Source organism: Cetorhinus maximus, chromosome 36, assembly GCF_964194155.1.
Source record: "Cetorhinus maximus chromosome 36, sCetMax3.hap1.1, whole genome shotgun sequence".
Lineage (NCBI taxonomy): Eukaryota > Metazoa > Chordata > Chondrichthyes > Lamniformes > Cetorhinidae > Cetorhinus > Cetorhinus maximus.
In genome coordinates, this window is record NC_135914.1 from 7,833,285 (window position 1) to 7,854,237 (window position 20,953).

Genomic DNA, 20,953 nt, shown 5'->3' on the forward strand with positions numbered 1-20,953 from the left:
GGGTTAGATACAGTGTAAAGCTCCCTCTACACTGTCCCCATCAAACACTCCCAGGACAGGTACAGCACGGGGGTAGATACAGAGTAAAGCTCCCTCTACACTGTCCCCATCAAACACTCCCAGGACAGGTACAGCACGGGGTTAGATACAGAGTAAATCTCCCTCTACACTGTCCCCATCAAACACTCCCAGGACAGGTACAGCACGGGGTTAGATACAGAGTAAAGCTCGCTCTACACTGTCCCCATCAAACACTCCCAGGACAGGTACAGCACGGGGTTAGATACAGAGTAAAGCTCCCTCTACACTGTTTCAACAACATGGCCTCATTAACAGAAGTGTGGCCCCGTGTGAAATTTCTAAATAGTGTAATATAAACACAGGCTCCTGTGTTCTAATTCACTCTCCCCTCGATTGATTGACCCTGTGCCCCCAGTTTGGCAACACCATCTCCTGCTCGCACAGTATCTATAAGCATTAGTTTGTTGGAATGGGATTATTCTTCCGGATGAATGTTCATGAACAGGTTGCACAGCATGCTGCCGATCAGCATCAAGAACACTCTTGGCAAGCAGACATGTTGATCCCTCTCCAATTTCCGCCCCCTCTCAACATCTCTTCATCTGCTGGAGATGGCCACAGATTATGGATTCACAGATTATATATATGCACTGAAGTCACCCAGGAGCTCATGCTGTGCGTGTGTCAGCAGGGCCATCAGCTGAAGAGGACCTCCCAGTCCTGCCCTCCTGCCATGGCCTGAGACTCACAACCAGGGGTTGGCCTGTGCCCCATTAACCTTCAGTTCTGAGGTATTTGGATTTCGTAACAGGAGACAATTGCCTCTGCCTGATAAGCGCCCTGGTGAGTCAATGCAACTACCCAGCGTGGCTCAGAGCCATAGGCACGAGAAGGACCCAGGTCCAATCACTGGTCTGTACCATGATTCACTGACCTCTGCTGGAGCAGCAGTCGTGGCTTAGAAAGCAGAAGCAAAGTCAGCCTTGCCCCCTGCTCCTCCTCCTAGCCCTGATGCATGTGAGGCTCAGCCATGATGCCTTCCACATGCGAATAGTCGAGTACCTCACTGCCCGGGCTCACTGAGATCAGCCACCTCAGCCCTGACTGGGAAGGGGCTGTGCATATATCCACAGAGCCGTTAGCTGAATGTTGTTCCGCAGGAAAACACTGCTCTCTATGAAACTGTGCAAAGTACTTTATATTGAGAATAAAAATTCATTTGCTTAATAGCTAATCCCATAAAATTCTGAGTGGAACACTGCTGGTAAAAATCTTCCTAGCCAAGGTAACGCACCATTTGAACCCAGGCGTATACACCCGACAGTGGATGGAAGGCAGAAGCTCGTTCCTGGGACTCCCTGGGGATTGTAGACCCCCCATATGTGTGTGTGTGCAAAAGCACAGCTATCATGCCAGGGACAGCTCTATGGGTCTTCTCCACTACCTCACCCCCACTGCTCACCACTGATAGAGTGATTTTTGTCCTCTGCTTGGGTTGTAATTTGGTGTGGGTTTAAAGCCAGTGTCTATAATTGTTTCTGTCTGATTACCATCTTCCCCGGTGTGTCTGCAGGTGTTGACTATGGCCTAATCCATGTTAGACTCTGTCCTGGAGGCCTGAAGGACAGGGCACCCCCTCACCCACTCCAAGGAGGGCAGGCATGTGAGGGAAGGGAAGTTAGGAGTATTGCCCAGGGCACCATTAAAAATAGCTCCCATCCTGACAGAGACCCTGGAGGAGTGTCTCTGGACCTCCTTTCTCACCCTGCCCACCAGGGCTACGATCACTGACCCCAGGATGTGTGAAACTACCATCACATCAGTATCAGCGTGTCCACGTGCAAAGGTTGTGCCAGTTGGACATGGTTCTCTGCTACCCTTTATCATGGGGACGGGTAAGGGGCAGGCCACCAGTGAGCGATGTGCCAGAGTTGGGGGTGGGTGTGGGGTTGTTGAGGTTCCTGAATTCTGCCTCCCCCACCCCGAACCCCCCCCCCCCCCCCCCCCCCCCCCTCCCCACCCCCCTCCAAACCCCCACCAACTGTCAAGGTCTTAATGCTGAGAGGAAGTGTTGAGCAAGGGCCTGGGTACAAAACATGGTGGGGGGGCGTGCCAGGGACAGGAATTCAGAGACAGGGCCGATCTAACGAAAGGTCACTCTTCTCCTTAACATAATCAATGTGGAACAGGCAGGGGCATGGAGATAACCCCCCCCTACCCCCACCCCCATCTCCGAACTATATCATGAAGAATTCGATCCTGAGAAAGGAGTGAAGGGTGGATGGAGCTGTTAGGCTGTGATCTGCCTCACCATTTGCTGGGCTGCCCTTTACTCTACTGGTTTTTTGCAAAGCACATTGAGGACAGCGTCGGTGGAGAACAGCAAAGTGATGGGAACGGCATGGGGGAAGCTCCCGGGCACTATGCTCAGTGCTACTGTGGGAGATCCAGTTACCCTGCGAACCAAGAGAGGGAGCTCCCTCTCTCTGACTGATAGCATTATCTTTCTTTACATCACCATGGCATTGTGAGAGGAACTGCAAGGCGATGGCTTACTCAGCCTGTCAGGGCGTTCTGTTGAAGGGTCATGAGGACTTGAAACGTCAACTGTGCCCTCCTCCGCCGATGCTGCCAGACCTGCTGAGTTTTTCCAGGTATTTCTGTTTCTGTTTTTGTTTTGACTTTAAACCCACAGCTCAAAACAGCCCCTGACCTCGTGCTATCCCACCTGTCCCTTCACATAATCTACCTTCTCAAAATAAAAATACTGAAGACAGAGACGATAAATGATCAAGGTTCAAAGTTGCTTGGGATTTAAAATGGCTCCTGACAGTAAGATACCCTCTCCACAATGGGTCTTTTTAAAAATTCATTCATGGGATGTGGGTGTCGCTGGCTGGGCCCAGCATTTATTGCCCTTCCCTAACTGCCCCTTGAGAAGGTGGTGGTGGGTGAGCTGCCTTCTTGAGCCGCTGCAGTCCCTGTGGTGTAGGTACACCCACCGTGCTGTTAGGGAGGGAGTTCCAGGATTTTGACCCAGCCACAGTGAAAGGACAACGATATATTTCCAAGTCTGGATGGTGAGGGGCTTGGAGGGGAACTTGCAGGTGGTGGTGTTCCCCATGTGTCTGCTGCCCTTGTCCTCCTAGGTGGTAGAGATTGTGGGTTTGGAAGGTGCTGTCGAAGGAGCCTCAGTGAGTTGCTGATCGTGAGTCCCCGAAGGGAGTCCAAGATTTTGAATCCCTTGTGTTAAAAAGGGTCCTTGACAGTGGGTCACCTTTAAAGGAGATCGTAATAGTGAGCCTGGCCCTTTAAAAAGGGGGTCAAATTGTTAGATCCTGTTTGAGAGGGATGACTGAGAGTCAGATCCCCTCTTTTAAAAGGGCCTTTGATGGAATGATGTCCTCTTTATGAGGAGAGACTCTCTCTTTATGAGGCGAATTTAATGATGTGATTCTTATATCAGGGCGTGACCTTCTCTATTATGCAACAGCTAGATGGCCAACCCATTCCCCTTAACCTATATGTAAAACAAGTTGAAGGACAGTGCCTGGCTCGGCCTTGTTTGAACCACAAGACATTCTGGTCTCTCAGTACACGGGCTGTCACCTAACATAGAAACACTTCAAACCAAAGCAGCCAATTAGACACTCAGCAGGCAACCCATTGAGAGATATGTCCCAAGGTCTTTGATTCCATGTCGAACCCACTATGTAGCGAGTCTGGAGCACAGAAACAGGGTGGAACTGGTGCCAACTCCACATGAGCCTCCTCCCACCTCTCTTCATCTCGCCCTATGACAGTGCTGTTCCTGACAGTCAGCATGTTCCTGTTTGAATGACTATTACAGGGCAAGGTCACACCAATCTCATGGTGCTGGTGTTTGCTGTTGGCCAAAGTCCCAATTGCTGGCAAACGAACAGCCAGTTGCGCCTTCAAAACGGGCAATGGTTGGCAGGCTTGTACTGAGCTTTTGAAGTATTCCTCTTCCGGACTTACATTGGGAGTGGGGGTGGGGAAGTGGGGTGGGGGTGTGGGGAGCAGGGTGCGAAGGGGAGTTCAGATTCCACGGCCGCTTTTTTGCCGCTCATGTACTTCTCAAATTGCCAAGCTTTGCCTGTGAGTCCGGACAGTAGAGCGGCCAGGTCATTCGACATGCAGGGCACCGCAGCCAAAGAGCCAGTGATGAGAGGACACATCTGCTAGCATCGGATGGCAAGCAGGAGTGGGAACCCTGGCTGCTTTCCCAACCCCTGGGCACTGCTCACACAACCCCAAAGGCCAATGGTCATGCCACCTTAGCGTGTCCCCGGGTAAGATCAGCCAATCCAGCACAGGCAGGGATACAGAGCCTAAGACCTCCAGCTCCTTCCTTAACAACTTAAGCCGTGCAAAAGCCCCTCAACCCACTGTTGGGGGGCCTAGTCCTGCAGCAATACTTCCCCCTTCCTCAGAACATTTTTGTGGTGTACTTGATGGCTTCTGACTGCGCATCTGTGCCACTCGATTGAAACGGCACCTCGACCTCGCTGGTGCGTTTGATGGGCCCCCTCACCTTGCTCCAGAAGAGGAGCAGCATGAAGCAAAGGGCAACCACGCTTAGGAAGGACACTGAACCGATGGTGATGACAATCGACAGGGTCTTTTCATCCAGGACAGAGCCGTGACTGGCGTCGACCTCCGGCTGCCGAGTGGGAAGGTCAAGGGTCACGTTTGGCATGACGCTTCGGACCTGGAGGACAGCGCTGGTGGTGTCGCTGCCCGCTGCATTACTGGCAGTGCACTGGTAAGTGCCACTATCCTGCGTCTGTGCATACCAGATCTCCAGGCAGCCGTTGCTGCGCACCCTGAGCCTGCCGCGTTGCCCGCTGCTCAGGACCCGTCGCCGAGGGGTGGACCACTGGATGGCGGGGGTCGGGTCCCCTTCAGCTTGGCACTGGAAGCTCGCTGTCTCCCCTTCGCCCACCGTGGCCAGCTGTGCCATCTTGCTCAGGATCCTGGCTCTGCTGCAGGTGAAGTAGCCGGGCAGGACGATGGCCCCAAAGTCCTTGAAGGCCTTGCCCTGGGCTGGATCGGGGCCTGCGCAAACAGGCTCCTGGCCCTCGAAGTTCAGCCGTGCCCTCCTTGCAATGATCCACAGGAGCCTGCAGTCGCAGGCCAGCGGGTTGGCATCCAGCCGGAGGGTAGCCAAGCTCCCGACGGAGTGGAAGGCCGACTCCTGCAAGGTCTCCAGCCGGTTGCCAGAGACATTGAGCGTCTGGAGGCGGCTCAGACCCCGAAAGGCGGAAGGTTCAATCACAGAGAGCTCCCCACCGACCAGACGCAGCTCCCGGAGGCGGACTAACTCCCCCAGTAAGTTCCCTTGGATCGCTGCGATGGGGTTGTAGGACAGATCTAAAGCCTGGAGATACACCATGTGCCTGACAGAGTCGTAGGGGACTGAGGTGAGGTTGCACCTGGTGATGGAGAGTGAAGTTAGGTTGAGGCCGTGGAAGGAGTCCGGGTTCAGAGTGCTGAGCCTCGGCCATCGCTCGATCTCCAGGACCCGGAGGTTGTATAAGCGCTGGAAGGAATTGTCCTGGAGCGTGGCAATGTTTAACCCATGGAATCTCAGCACTGTCAGGTTGCTGAGGTGAGACAGTGCGGCAGTGGGGACGCCGCTGGAATTGGTCATCCCCAGGGTGAGGCGCTGCAGGCTGCTCAAACCAGCAAAGGCCCGGGGCGCCACATAAACCAGCTCCCCCGCCAGCTCCAGCTGGCGGAGGCTGGGCAGCGCTCCGAAGGTCTCGTCCAGCAGGATGACCAAAGGATTCCCGCGGATGTCCAGCGTGGTGAGGTTGGCCATCGCTCCAAACGCACCCGGCCAGACGGTCTTCAGGCGGTTGTCCCTCAGCCGCAGCGTGCGCAAGCGCGGCAAGCCACCCAGAGCCCCGGGTTCAATGTTGGCGATGAGGTTGCTGCTGAGGTCCAGGCTCTCCAGCTCTGAGAGTTCACGGAATTGGCCCAGCCTGACAGAGGCCAGGAGGTTCCTGCTGAGGTCCAGCCCCTTGGTCTCCAAGGGAACTCCTTCAGGTACGGCAGTGAGCTCCCTCCCACGGCAGACAACAGTTCCATTTAACATCCGACAGTCACAGGGTGAGGGACATTGCTGTGCACAAGCACCCAGGAATACCAGGAGGATCAGTGCAAGACTTGGCCACATGCAGGTCAGACCTTTGACGCACAGCTGGGCATTTCCACTGGGTGATATCTCTCCCATCTGAGCATAAGAAAGCACAGGGTGGCGTAAGGGTCATTTCTCACATTAACCCCATTCCTCCCACAAACCAGGTGCCATCTACCCAAACGCAGCCTCTTAGACTCAGAACCTTCCCAGGCCTCTAGTGGCACACGAGGCAGACAAACTACAGGCTCATGTCTGTTTCCATGGCTCGTTTTACTGAGAAAAGATCAGCAGCCTGTCAACAGGGCTATAACTCCACATCAAGTCATGGCTGACCGAGACACTCTCCTGCTCTTACCGCACGCCATAGGCACATTGGAAGGTTCTACAGGTTGATATTCGACCTGGTTGGCTGCATTACAAACGCATCCTTGGCCATCAAATGCTGGAGTGGGACTCAGACCTGGAGGTAGGGATGCCACCCACTGGGCCAAACGGCCTCTACCCACTCCTTTAATCTCCTTCCACGGCCCATGTACACGCTCCCCTATACGGACTCTACCCGCCCATTTAATCTCCTCCCACATCCCATGTTCAATCCAATCTCTCACAGTTTGCCATCCCATCCCCCTTCACGCCCCAACCCCTCTATTAAACCCACAGCAGCCCCTCCAGGTTACTGAGACGATTGTGACCCAGGCCTAAACATTGGCAACAAGCCATGCGCTGGATAGACATTTTGTTAGGAGGAATTGGCAGGGCTGTTGGGGGGACAGTGTATGGGCAGGAATGAGACTAATCGGATAGCTGTTTCAAAGAGCTGGCACAGGTACAAGGGGCTGAATGGTCTCCGTCAGCTCTCTTCCAATTCCATTATCTGGAGAGGAGGAGTGTAAGCTGCTGAATTCCCCCTGGATGTTGGGGAGAAGTGTATGTTAGCTCCCGTAGGTAACGCTGGCTGCCTACCTGGTGATGTCGCGAGACTGCCCCTCCTTAGCTCTCTGTCCTGGGTGGGAAAAACCGTCACAGTAACAACCAAATGGCTTCCCTTGGGTCCAGCGTCCGCAGGAACTCTGCCCAGACCTGCAAAGTGTGAACGATCCACCAGCTGTAAGCCCCTTGGTGTTCAGGCCCCAACTTCAGGCTCATCCGGGATCGAGCTGTCTCATTAACACCTCTGGGACCCTCGGTTGGGAATGTCCGGCTGGGGGCGGGGGAGGAGGTCGAATTGGAGGCAGCTCCTGCTCCCCCGCCCCACCCCTTCCACTCCCGAGAACTAACCGGGCCTCGGCGGCAGAACAGCTGGAACGCCTGCTGCCCTTCAGTATAACATGACACTCTGCGGGAGAGAGGAGGAGAGAGAGAGACAGGCCGACCAGCAAACAGGAGAAGGAATCCCAGTGAGAGAAACAGGGAGAAGGAAACGGGAGCAAGGGAAGAGATAAGGAAGGAGAAAGAAGGCAGACGATATGCAATAAAGCATAATCGGAAGCCAGACACTTTGCACAACACATCGTCTACATTGATAGCTGGTTACCAATGATTCCTAAAATTAATGGTGTATTAATATTGCACATTAGCAATGGCATGCCTGGTTGCTGGTTCCTTTTGCTCAGCACTTTGTGGGTCAATGAGCAGCTTAATGTTGATGTGACAGAGCAGGGACAGCTGAATCCATTTATACACTGGCATCTTAACCCTCTTGAGAAAGAGCACCGGTGTCTGGTATCGTCGGACGTTCACTCAGCCTCCCCCTTCCGCCAGCACCTTGGAAACAGAGGCAAAGAGGCTCAACCGGGCAGAGCCTGGGGGAGGCCTATGGAGTCTTTTACTGATACGTTGTGCAGTGGTGCCCATGTTCCAAAGAACTGGCCCACTCCAGAGAGCTGTGCCCATCTTTAATGGTGGTAATCCTAGAATCACTCCAACTGTATTGGACAACCAGTTGTAAAATATTCCCATTCCCGTGCCTTCAACTGCCAGGGCCTAATCTTTGAAATTCCCCCCCCCCCCAACCACCCCCCCAAACTCCCTCTCCTCCTTTAAGACGTTCCTCAAAACCAACCTCTTTGACCGAGCTTTTGGCTGCCTGTCCCTAATATCTCCTTATGTGGCTCGGGGTCAGATTCTGTGTGATAATGTTCCTGTGAAGCACCTTGGGATGTAAGACTTGGGGGGGTGGGGGGGGTTGCTGTGTAGATGCGCATTGTTGTTGTTGTTCCTACAGTTAGCCTCAGCATCGCTGGGTTATCAAGAGTTTCAAAAGAGGAGGCAGGGCTCCTGGATCCAATCCCGAGTGTGCGCAGGCGTGTGATGCCTCTCACAGTCAAACAGCCTGCCAATGCTCTGTGAGCTTCGAAGGGAAGAATGACCACGGAATGCAGCCAGTCACCTGTGGGGCTGTAACCCCCACCCCCCCAGCTAGTACGAGTCTGTATGTAAGGGCAAGGGCACAAGAGGCTTTGGTTTGATGTCTCCTTTTAATGACAGTGCCTCTGGTAGTGTAGTCCTCCCTCAGCGCTAGGATGAGTCTCCGGAGTGAGTCTCGAACCTGTGACCGTCGGACTCTGAAGTGAGAGCGTTACCTGCTGAATCTGAGCCGACACGCCGTTGTGCAGAGACTGAGAGCAACCCCGGCATTGGCAGAGATCTTCCCAGCACCGTGAACTATATTACCAGGGAGCCTCATGGTCCCAGCACTAATTCTCCTCGAGCAGGTCACAGCCGTGTGAAAGTAAATCTCTAATCCTCTTTATGATGCAGAGACCGGTTCTCTTTGGACTCGTACCTTGCTTGCTGGCCTTTCTGCTGTCAGAACATCTCCCTCCCCATCGGATGGTGAATTCTACAGTGTGGTTTGTGGATGAAAGCCGGGGGCGGGGCCCAGGTGAGCTGTGTAAAATGGCTATGGATCCAGTATTCTTTCCCCCCCCCACCCTGGTTTCCTACTGCTCTTAGCTTGCCTGCTCCAGATGTGAATCAGAGGCCTGGTGCCCCAGGCTGTGCAGTCTCCCCTGTGAGAATCGGACCGCTCGATGCTGGCCAAGATTTGAAGGGCTGTAGGGGAAAGAGCAGGGAGAGTGGGACTCACTGGATAGCTCTTACCATGAGGCGGTACAGGCACAATAGGCCAAATATCCTCCTTCCTGTGCTGCCGGATTCTATAAATCTTCGAATCGCTGTTCCTAAGACTCTACACTTTGTTAGACTCTCTGACCATTTTACCTAAATCTTCGACGAAGATAAGTTTGTTAATTCTTTAATTCCTTCTACGTCAGGAAAGACCTTCTCTTCCCTTTTTAAACAAAAACCAAACCGCCCACACTCTCCCTACTTGCAGACCCACCATCCAGAAATTTATTTCCTGGTACATATTTTGCTCTTGAACCTTCTCGTCGAGGGTTGATCTTTGTTTTAACGCATTCCCGGGGGCGTGGGCGCCGCTGGCTGGGCCCAGCATTTGTCGCCCGCCCCCTTGAGAAGGCGGGTGGGCGGGGTGAGGGGTGGCGCTTTGCTCGAATCGCTGCGTGCGACTGCGGGGAGAAAGCAACCGCTCTTCAGCATTGAGAGGCCTGCCCCACCCCCGGGCGCCCTGTGGGTAGATTCCAGTCCCAGGCTGGCTCCTAACCGGCCCTTTAAAATGGCGCCGAAAGGCAGGCGGTTCTGTCAACAGCACCGTCGAGGGCAGCCTCGATGGCGACCGCCTTCCTCGAGGGCCGAGAGGGATGCCCGTGAATCTAAAAAAAAAGCAATCTTCGAAACCGGTGACAGGCGGTAAAAGGACCTGCGGATCCTCCCAGGTACAGCGTCCGAGCCTGGAGTAGATTGAAGCCTTGCAGTCAGGCCTGAGGCCTGTGGGCGTCAATTTTTGACAGACAGGGGCTGTGTGGAGAGGGTGATGGGGGGTGGGTGGGGGGAGGCGATGGTGGGTGGGTTTGGTGTTCGAGGTGACATCCCCTCAGCAGGCAGAGGGAGGGGGGAAGAAAGCAGGAACTCCAGACGCTGTGGAGCAGGCGGGCATCAGATGGCAGCCCAGGTTGTCAGCGGGGAGGCGAAAGCGGCAAGATCCAGCAGGCAGGCGAGGTAAGCAATCTCATCTCTGTCCTTCACTGTACGTTCGTGTTTGAATTTTATGAAATGTGCGTGCTCTGAGAGCACAAATTCTTTGAGGCAGAAGGGCCGTTGCCATGGCAATGCTACTTATGCATGAAAGAGTGAAGGGTCTTCCCAGTGTCTGGAATCAGCCCCATGCTGGAATTTGCAGCTGCACAGGTTGGACCTGATGTTCACTGACCATTCTCGGTGATTCAGTGTGTATTTTTTTTTAATAATTCAGGCCAGGAGGGCTCAGAGGATCGAGCTATGCCGGAGGATTGGGGAATCTCAGCCCTTGGTTAAAGCAAATGGGTGGAAAGTCACGTTCTGTGGCTGAACGTTGCCAGCCTTAGACTTTTGGACCTTGAAAGGAGGTGACTGAGAGGGGACCCCCGCAGAGTCTGATAAGATGTCGGCTGTGGCTCAGTCGATTGGCTCTGTCGCTCACCCGATTCAGAGGGTCATGGGTTCAAGCTCCCACTCCAGAGACTGGAGCACAAAATCCAGGCTGACGCTCACAGTGCCGGTACTGAGGGAGTGCCGCACTGTCGGAGGGTCAGTACTGAGGGAGTGCCGCACTGTCGGAGGGTCAGTACTGAGGGAGGGCCGCACTGTCGGAGGGTCAGTACTGAGGGAGTGCCGCACTGTCGGAGGGTCAGTACTGAGGGAGCGCCGCACTGTCGGAGGGTCAGTACTGAGGGAGTGCCGCACTGTCGGAGGGTCAGTACTGAGGGAGCGCCGCACTGTCGGAGGGTCAGTACTGAGGGAGTGCCGCACTGTCGGAGGGTCAGTACTGAGGGAGCGCCGCACTGTCGGAGGGTCAGTACTGAGGGAGTGCCGCACTGTCAGAGGGTCAGTACTGAGGGAGTGCTGCACTGTTGGAGGGTCAGTACTGAGGGAGTGCCGCACTGTCAGAGGGACAGTACTGAGGGAATGCTGCACTGTCGGAGGGTCGGTACTGAGGGAGTGCCGCATTGTCGGAGGGTCGGTACTGAGGGAGTGCCGCATTGTCGGAGGGTCAGTACTGAGGATGTGCCGCACTGTCGGAGGGTCAATTCTGAGGGAGCGCTGCACTGTCGGAGGGTCAGTACTGAGGGAGCGCCACACCGTTGGAGGGTCAGTACTGAGGGAGCGCCGCACTGTCGGAGGGTCAGTACTGGGGGAGCACCACACTGTTGGAGGGTCAGTACTAAGGGAGCGCCGCACTATCGGAGGGTCAGTACTGAGGGAGTGCCGCACTGTCGGAGGGTCAGTACTGAGGGAGTGCCGCACTGTTGGAGGGTCAGTAGTGAGGGAGCGCCGCACTGTTGGAGGGTCAGTACTGAAGGAGTGCCGCACTGTCAGAGCTGCCATCTTCCAGATGAGATGTTTATCTGAGGCCCTGTCTGCCTTCTTAGGTGGATGTAAAAGATAACACTCTTGGAAGAAGAGCATGGGAGGAGTTCTCTCCAGTGTTCTGGGCCAAATAGTTATCCCTCAACCAACATTATTAAAAATGTGACCTGCTCATTATCAGGTTGCTCTTTGTGGGATTTTGCTGTGCATCAATTGGCTGTTGCGCTTCCTACATTATAAAAGTGAGCATACTTTAAAATGTACTTCACTGGCTGTAAAGGGCTTCGGGTTCTCGTGAGATTGTGAATGGTGCGAAAGAAATGCAAATCTGTATTTGTGGAGAAGATAAGCCCTATTTCAGATGATGCAAGGAGCCTTGGCTTCAATGTAGCGAGGATGCAGGCAGGAGGATGGAGTGTAACATGGGGTATATGGACGAGAGTGTAAGATGGGGTAATGGAGGAAGAGAGAGCAAGATGGGGTGTCTGGAGGATGAGAGTGGAAGATGGGGTAATGGAGGAAGAGACAGGAAGATGGGGTGTCTGGAGGAAGAGAGTGGAAGATGGGGTAATGGAGGAAGAGACAGGAAGATGGGGTGTCTGGAGGAAGAGACAGGAAGATAGGGTGTCTGGAGGAAGAGAGTGGAAGATGGGGTAATGGAGGAAGTGACAGGAAGATGGGGTGTCTGGAGGAAGAGACAGGAAGATGGGGTGTCTGGAGGAAGAGAGTGGAAGATGGGGTAATGGAGGAAGAGACAGGAAGATGGGGTGTCTGGAGGAAGAGAGTGGAAGATGGGGTAATGGAGGAAGAGACAGGAAGATGGGGTGTCTGGAGGAAGAGACAGGAAGATGGGGTGTCTGGAGGAAGAGAGTTGAAGATGGGGTAATGGAGGAAGAGACAGGAAGATGGGATGTCTGGAGGATGAGAGTGGAAGATGGGGTAATGGAGGAAGAGACAGGAAGATGGGGTGTCTGGTGGATGAGAGAGCAAGCTGGGGTACCTGGAAGAAGAGAGACGAAGATGGGGTATCTGGAGGAAGAGAGAGGAAGGTGGGGTGTCGAGAGGAAGAGAGAACAAGATGGGGTATCCGGAGGAAGAGAGTGGAAGATGGGGTATCTGAGGAAGAGAGTGAAAGATGGGGTGTCTGGAGGAAGAGAGTGGAAGATGGGGTATCTGGAGGAAGAGAGTGGAAGATGGGGTGTCTGGAGGAAGAGAGTGGAAGATGGGGTGTCTGGAGGAAGAGAGTGGAAGATGGGGTATCTGGAGGAAGAGAGTGGAAGATGGGGTGTCTGGAGGAAGAGAGTGGAAGATGGGGTGTCTGGAGGAAGAGAGTGGAAGATGGGGTATCTGGAGGAAGAGAGAACAAGATGGGGTATCTGGAGGAAGAGAGTGGAAGATGGGGTATCTGAGGAAGAGAGTGAAAGATGGGGTGTCTGAGGAAGAGAGTGGAAGATGGGGTATCTGGAGGAAGAGAGAACAAGATGGGGTATCTGGAGGAAGAGAGTGGAAGATGGGGTATCTGACGAAGAGAGTGAAAGATGGGGTGTCTGGAGGAAGAGAGTGGAAGATGGGGTATCTGGAAGAAGAGAGTGGAAGATGGGGTGTCTGGAGGAAGAGAGTGGAAGATGGGGTATCTGGAGGAAGAGAGTGGAAGATGAGGTGTCTGGAGGAAGAGAGTGGAAGATGGGTTATCTGGAGGAAGAGAGTGGAAGATGGCGTGTCTGGAGGAAGAGAGTGGAAGATGGGGTGTCTGGAGGAAGAGAGTGGAAGATGGGGTGTCTGGAGGAAGAGAGTGGAAGATGGGGTATCTGGAGGAAGAGAGTGGAAGATGGGGTGTCTGGAGGAAGAGAGTGGAAGATGGGGTATCTGGAGGAAGAGAGTGGAAGATGGGGTATATGGAGGAAGAGAGTGGAAAATGGGGTGTCTGGAGGAAGAGAGTGGAAGATGGGGTGTCTGGAGGAAGAGAGAACAAGATGGGGTGTCTGGAGGAAGAGACAGTGAGATGGGGTGTCTGGAGGAAGAGACAGGAAGATGGGGTATCTGGAGGAAGCGAGTGGAAGATGGGATGTCTGGAGGAAGAGACAGGAAGATGGGGTATCTGGAGGAAGAGAGTGGAAGATGGGGTGTCTGGAGGAAGAGAGTGGAAGATGGGGTATCTGGAGGAAGAGAGAACAAGATGGGGTGTCTGGAGGAAGAGATAGGAAGATGGGGTGTCTGGAGGAAGAGACAGGAAGATGGGGTATTTGGAGGAAGCGAGTGGAAGATGGGGTGTCTGGAGGAAGAGACAGGAAGATGGGGTGTTAGAGGAAGAGAGTGGAAGATGGGGTGTCTGGAGGAAGAGAGTGGAAGAAGGGGTGTCTGGAGGAAGAGAGTGGAAGATGGGGTATCTGGAGGAAGAGAGTGGAAGATGGGGTGTCTGGAGGAAGAGAGTGGAAGATGGGGTAATGGAGGAAGAGAGTGGAAGATGGGGTGTCTGGAGGAAGAGAGTGGAAGATGGGGTGTCTGGAGGAAGAGAGAACAAGATGGGGTGTCTGGAGGAAGAGAGTGGAAGATGGGGTATCTGGAGGAAGAGAGAACAAGATGGGGTGTCTGGAGGAAGAGAGAACAAGATGGGGTGTCTGGAGGAAGAGACAGGAAGATGGGGTATCTGGAGGAAGCGAGTGGAAGATGGGGTGTCTGGAGGAAGAGACAGGAAGATGGGGTGTCTGGAGGAAGAGAGTGGAAGATGGGGTGTCTGGAGGAATAGACAGGAAGATGGGGTGTCTGGAGGAAGAGAGTGGAAGATGGGGTATCTGGAGGAAGAGAGTGGAAGATGGGGTATCTGGAGGAAGAGAGAACAAGATGGGGTGTCTGGAGGAAGAGAGTGGAAGATGGGGTATCTGGAGGAAGAGAGTGGAAGATGGGGTATCTGGAGGAAGAGAGTGGAAGATGGGGTGTCTGGAGGAAGAGAGTGGAAGATGGGGTATCTGGAGGAAGAGAGTGGAAGATGGGGTGTCTGGAGGAAGAGAGTGGAAGTTGGGGTATCTTGAGGAATAGAGAACAAGATGGGGTGTCTGGAGGAAGAGAGTGGAAGATGGGGTATCTGAGGAAGAGAGTGGAAGATGGGGTATCTGGAGGAAGAGAGTGGAAGATGTGGTATCTGGAGGAAGAGAGTGGAAGATGGGGTGTCTGGAGGAAGAGAGTGGAAGATGTGGTATCTGGAGGAAGAGAGTGGAAGATGGGGTGTCTGGAGGAAGAGAGTGGAAGATGGGGTGTCTGGAGGAAGAGAGTGGAAGATGGGGTGTCTGCAGGAAGAGAGTGGAAGATGGGGTATCTGGAGGAAGAGAGTGGAAGATGGGGTGTCTGGAGGAAGAGACAGGAAGATGGGGTATCTGAGGAAGAGAGTGGAAGATGGGGTGTCTGGAGGAAAAGACAGGAAGATGGGGTGTCTGGAGGAAGAGAGAGCAAGATGGGGTGTCTGGAGGAAGAGAGTGGAAGATGGGGTGTCTGGAGGAAGAGAGTGGAAGATGGGGTGTCTGGAGGAAGAGAGTGGAAGATGGGCTGTCTGGAGGAAGAGAGTGGAAGATGGGGTGTCTGGAGGAAAAGACAGGAAGATGGGGTGTCTGGAGGAAGAGAGAGCAAGATGGGGTGTCTGGAGGAAGAGAGTGGAAGATGGGGTGTCTGGAGGAAGAGAGTGGAAGATGGGGTGTCTGGAGGAAGAGAGTGGAAGATGGGCTGTCTGGAGGAAGAGAGTGGAAGATGGGGTGTCTGGAGGAAGAGAGTGAAAGATGGGATATCTGAGGAAGAGAGAGCAAGATGGGGTGTCTGGAGGCAGAGAGAACAAGATGGGGTGTCTGGAGGAAGAGAGAACAAGATGGGGTGTCTGGAGGAAGAGAGTGGAAGATGGGGTGTCTGGAGGAAGAGAGTGGAAGATGGGGTATCTGGAGGAAGAGGGAACAAGATGGGGTTTCTACATCCGAAAATAAGAAATAGGTGCAGAAGTCGGCCTTTCAACATCTCGAGCATGCTCAGCCATTCAATAAGATCATGGCTCATCTGTTTGTGTTTCAAATTCCTCATTCTCATCTACGCCCAATAGCGTTTGATTCCCTTGTCTAACAAGAATTTACTTACCTTAAAAATATTCAATAACCCCACCTGAGGCAGAGAGTTCCAAAGAGAGAAAAAAATTCTCCTCACCTCTGTCCTAAAAGAGAGACCCCTAATTTTAAAACGGTGGCCCCTAGTACTGGACTCCCCAACAAGAGGAAACATCCTTTCCACGTTCACCTTGTCAAGACCATTCAGGATCTTATATACTTCAATCAAGTCACCCTCACTCTTCTAAACTCCAGTGGAAACAAGCCCAGTCTGTCCAACCTTTCCTCATAAGACAGCCTGTTCATTCCAGGTATCAATCTAGTAAACCTCTTCTAAACCACCTCCAACGCATTTACATCCTTCCTTAAATAAGGAGACCAAAACTGCACACAGTATTTGAGATGTGATCTCATCAGTGCCCTGTATAACTGAAGCATAACATCCTTACTTTAATGTTCAATTCCTCTCGTAATAAAGGATAACATTCCATTAGCCGCCTTAATTACTTGTAGTACCTGTGCACTAACTTTCTGTGACTCGTGCACTCGAACACCCAGGTCCCTCTGCACCAGGGAATTCTGCAGTCCTTCTCCATTTAAGTAACACTATGCTTTTTTTATTCTTCCTGCCAAAGTGAACAACTTCACATTTTCCCACATTATACCCCATCCGCCCAGTCACTCGACTCATCTATATCCATCCACAAACCCCTTATGTCCACTTCACAACATACTTTCCGACCTTTGTGTCATCTGCAGATTTCGTTATCCTGCCTTTGCTCCCCTCATTTAAGTCATTGATGTAACTTGTAAAATGTTGACTCTACGTGTCACACCCTGCCAATCAGAAAAAGGCCCATTTATACTCTCCATTGTCTGCCAGCCAGCCAATCCTCTGTGCATGCTAATATTTAACCCCTTGGAGGAAGAGAGTGCAAAATGGGGTATCTGGAGGAAGGGAGGGCCAAGAATTTAGGTTAGATTAATCTATGTGGCTTTATTTAGCACTTGTGGCGTTCTTTTCTAATTAAAATGGCTGCCTCACTGATAGCTCTAAAGGTGCAGGTTATATATAGCCTGTGTATTGCTCAGTTAAAGGAAGCCAGCATTCATTTTCAGACTGTGGTCACAGCTAGGGCAAGACAATTGGCCACAGCAACCTTGGGCAAAGGTGATGAGAATTAGCCAGGGTTCTTGTTCCTAATTGCCCCCTTCCCTATCTCTGTAACCTCCTCCAGCCCCTACACCCCTCCCTATCCCTGTAACCTCCTCCAGCCCCTGCACCCCTCCCTATCTCTGTAACCTCCTCCAGCCTCTACACCCCTCCCTATCTCTGTAACCTCCTCCAGCCCCTACGCCCCTCCCTATCTCTGTAACCTCCTCCAGCCCCTACACCCCTCCCCATCTCTGTAACCTCCTCCAGCCCCTACACCCCTCCCTATCTTTGTAACCTCCTCAATACCCTACACCCTCCCTATCTCTGTAACCTCCTCCAGTTCCTACACACCTCCCTATCACTGTAACTTCCTCCAGCCACTAAAACCCTCCCAATCTCTGTAGCCTCCTCCAGCCCCTACACCCCCTCCCTATCTCTGGAACCTCCTCCAACACAACACCCCTCCCCACCCCTCCCTATCTCTGTAACCTCCTCAAGCCCCTAAGCCCTTCCCTATCTCTGTAACCTCTTCCATCCATACACCTCTCTCTATCTCTGTAACCCCTTCCAGTCCCTACACCCCTCCTTATCTCCGCAAACTCCTCCAGCCCCTACACCCCTCCCTATATCTGTAACCTTCTCCAGCCCAACACTCCTCCCTATCTCTGTAACCCCCTCCAGCCCCTACACCCCTCCCTATCTCTGTAACCTCCTCCAGCCACTAAAATCCTCCCAATCTCTGTAGCCTCCTCCAGCCCCTACACCCCTCCCTATCTCTGTAACCTCCTCCAGCCCCTACACCCCCTCCCTATCTCTGGAACCTCCTCCAGCCCCTACACCCCTCCCCATCCGTGTAACCTCCTCCAGCCCCTACACTCCTCCCTATCTCTGTACCCTCCTCCAGCCCCTACACTCCTCCCTATCTCCGTAACCTCCTCCAGCCCTTACACCTCTCCCTATCTCTGTACCCTCCTCCAGCCTCTACACCCCTCCCTATCTCTGTAGCCTCCTCCAGCCCCTACACCTCTCCCTATCTCTGTAACCTCCTCCAGCCCCTACACCCCTCCCTATCTCTGTAACCTCCTCCAGCCCCTACACCCCTCCCTATCTCTGTAGCCTCCTCCAGCCCCTACACCTCTCCCTATCTCTGTAACCTCCTCCAGCCCCTACACCCCTCCCTATCTCTGTAACCTCCTACAGGCCCTTTGCACCTCCCTATCTCTGTAAACCCCCCCATCCCCTGCATCCCTCCAAGGTCTCGGCGAACGTCCAATTCCGACCTCTTGACCATTATGTGAGTGTACAAGCGTGTGTGTGTGTGTGTGTGTGTGTGTGTGTGTCAGTTTGTGTGTGAGTGCATGTGAAAGTGTGCATGTGAGACTGTGATTGAGTTTTTATGTGTGCAGCTGTGTGAGTGTGTGACTGTGAGTGAGCATGTTTGTGACTGAGTGTCTGACACATTTCACTCCCTCTTTTATAAACAATCTAGTCTGGTTTATTTGAAAACACAAGTGTTCCCTTTACACCTATGTTCCTAAACTTCCCCATGTTTACCTAATTAAAATTTCAAACCTAACCTCTCTTCTTAGATCAAAGCACTTGCCACCTCTAGTTCAATTAAATCGCACACACACACACACACACACACACACACACACACACACACACTCTCACACACACACACACACACATATAGACATATCCCACTATTGCTTTATTTTAGAATAAATTCCAATAACATTATGAGAATTATTATATCTTCTTGACAGTGAGAAATTGTGTGGGTGAGTTTGGGTGAGTGAGTGTGAGTGTGTTTGTGTGAGCATTTGTGTGTGTGTGGAGTGTTTGTCTGTGTGCGTTTGTCGGTGATTGTGTGTGCGTGTTTGTAGGCGTTTGTGTGTGTGCGTGTGTATGTGTGAATGTGGGTGTGAGTGAGTGAGAATGAATGTGTTTGTGTGTGTTTGTTGGTGATTCTGTATGCTTGCGGGTGTGAAATGTGTGTGTGTGTTTGTGTGAGAAAAATGTGGGTGTGAGTGTATTTGTGTGTGAATGTGTACATTGGGTTCAGCTGTGATGCCCTTCATGAGTGAATAGTTTGTTTGTGCTCACTGTCACTCTTGAAACTCTTTCGAGTTATCAACAGTCACAGATTGTAACTCTTTCGAGTACAATCACAGTTCTTGGTTTCCGGGAGTGGGACATGAACCCACAACCCTCTGATTCAAAGGCGAGGGTGCTATGAACTGAGCCACAGCTGACACCTCTCTGTCACTCTTGAAGAGGCACACAGTAACCTCAAGTGCCCAATTGTATCATATCATTCATTAGAAGTTTGCCAATCAGTTTGAGTCACCCAAAAATAAAAACCCTGTGTCAAATAAGCAATGTTGACCACAGACCACCTGACTCTTGAGACGTGCAACTGCAGCCCTGTGGTAGCCCTGAGCTCATTGTTGTCCTCATTGTGAAAAGGGGCATGTGATTTGGGCAGACAAAATTTAGCATAGCTACAGCACAGAAGGAGTCCATTCAGCCATCATGTCCATGCCTGCTCTCCTCAAGAACGACTCAGCTGTTCCTGCTCTCCCTCCCGCCTTTGCTCCGTAGCCTTGCACAGTTTCTCTCTTCAGATAATTATCCGATTCCCTTTTGAAAGCTGCTATTGGACCTGCCTCCACCACACTATCAGGCATTGCGTTCCAGATCCTAACCACTGACTCTTCAGCGTTGTACAAGTTTGGCTTCACAGTGTTGCTGAGCTCAGCTGCACTGTACCCCTGAGCCCCTCAGTACGTGTGACACCAGATGAACCACACGTGCTTAGTGGGCGAGCACTCAGTTCCTGTTTCCGAAATGGCCATTTCAGCTCAGTGCTCTCACTGACCCCCCTGCACCTTACAGTCAAGTAGCCACTAAACCGTCAACACTTGAAATCACTTTTATCAACAATGCTGTCCTTCTAAACCCCCACACCTCCACACCAACTCATGGGGGTTCATTTTCATTGTCCTGGTGTTGCCAGTGAGTGGAAGCAGGTATTCCCCTGTGGGAATGTGCACCATCGCAAAACCCAGTCCTCCGTAGCCTCCACATAGGCCCCCATGGAATCAGCTGACTCAGCACAGAGTAGCCACCCCTATTCTGCATGGCTTGGTATTGGGGCTGGCCATATACCGGGAGATGCCAGTGGAACTGGCGTCATGGAACCCAGTGGAGTGGCGTGAGGGGGTCCTTGGTCTGCGTGTTGGCTGTGGACAGAGATACATAAATACAAATTCTGCCTCACCTCCTCTTACTGCTGTCCATGCAGGGAGAAGTGGGGAGAGACACTGGAAACATCAGCAACAGGGAAACCTCAGTCTCAGCTGAAAGGCTTACCCGTTCTGTCACAGCCATATCCAGCCACGACTCCCATCTTGGTACTTCAATTTCTGGCATTTCACTCGCCAAGTCACATCGCCGCTCTCCTCAACCTCCCGGGAGCTGTAGTCTGCTCGCTGCCCGGGTTCCCCACTCTCCTCCATGGTGGGATAGGGAGGCTACGTCTCCAAGCCAGTGCCACAGGGACTTTCCTTCCTGGTTTGTTGAGGGGGGGTGGGTGGTGAGTGGAGGGGAGGTAACGTGGAGCAAACTGGCTCAACTCACTCAATGGGCAGGACTTTCCGCTCCCACCCACCTTGAAGTTCCTGCCTAAGGTCAACACGCCTGTTGCTGGTCCATCAAATGTTCTGCCCTACCTGCCAAGGTTCCTGCAGTGGGCAGGACTGGAAAATGCCACCCAATGGTGGCGAGGTTAAATATTGTTTGGTAATCGCCTGGAAGGCTTTCTTTGGCCACTGGGATTCCAGGAAAGTCCCAGCCATTTCTTATTGGCATCACTCCAGCCAATGGGTTGAACGACCGGAGACCTTTACTCTCTTTCCTTCTTGTCTCTCTCCCCTTCAACCCCCCCCACCCCTCTCTCTCTCGCTCAGACACGAAACTTAGCCAATAACAAGCAGGCAGCTGTTGCCTTCCTCCTCTCCCTCAGCGCTATGGTGGGGGGACAGGGTTGCAAGTACGTGCACTAGGTGTGAGTCACAGTGAAAATGTGGGTGTGGGGGC

The 20,953-nt window shown here is 52.7% G+C and overlaps 1 pseudogene; it reads right to left on the bottom strand.

Annotated features, from left to right (window-relative positions):
- Positions 1–4,471: 4,471 nt before the first annotated feature.
- LOC144672191 (leucine-rich repeat and immunoglobulin-like domain-containing nogo receptor-interacting protein 1 pseudogene) lies at positions 4,472–6,252 on the bottom strand (annotated as a pseudogene).
- Between the last annotated feature and the right edge of the window lie 14,701 nt (positions 6,253–20,953).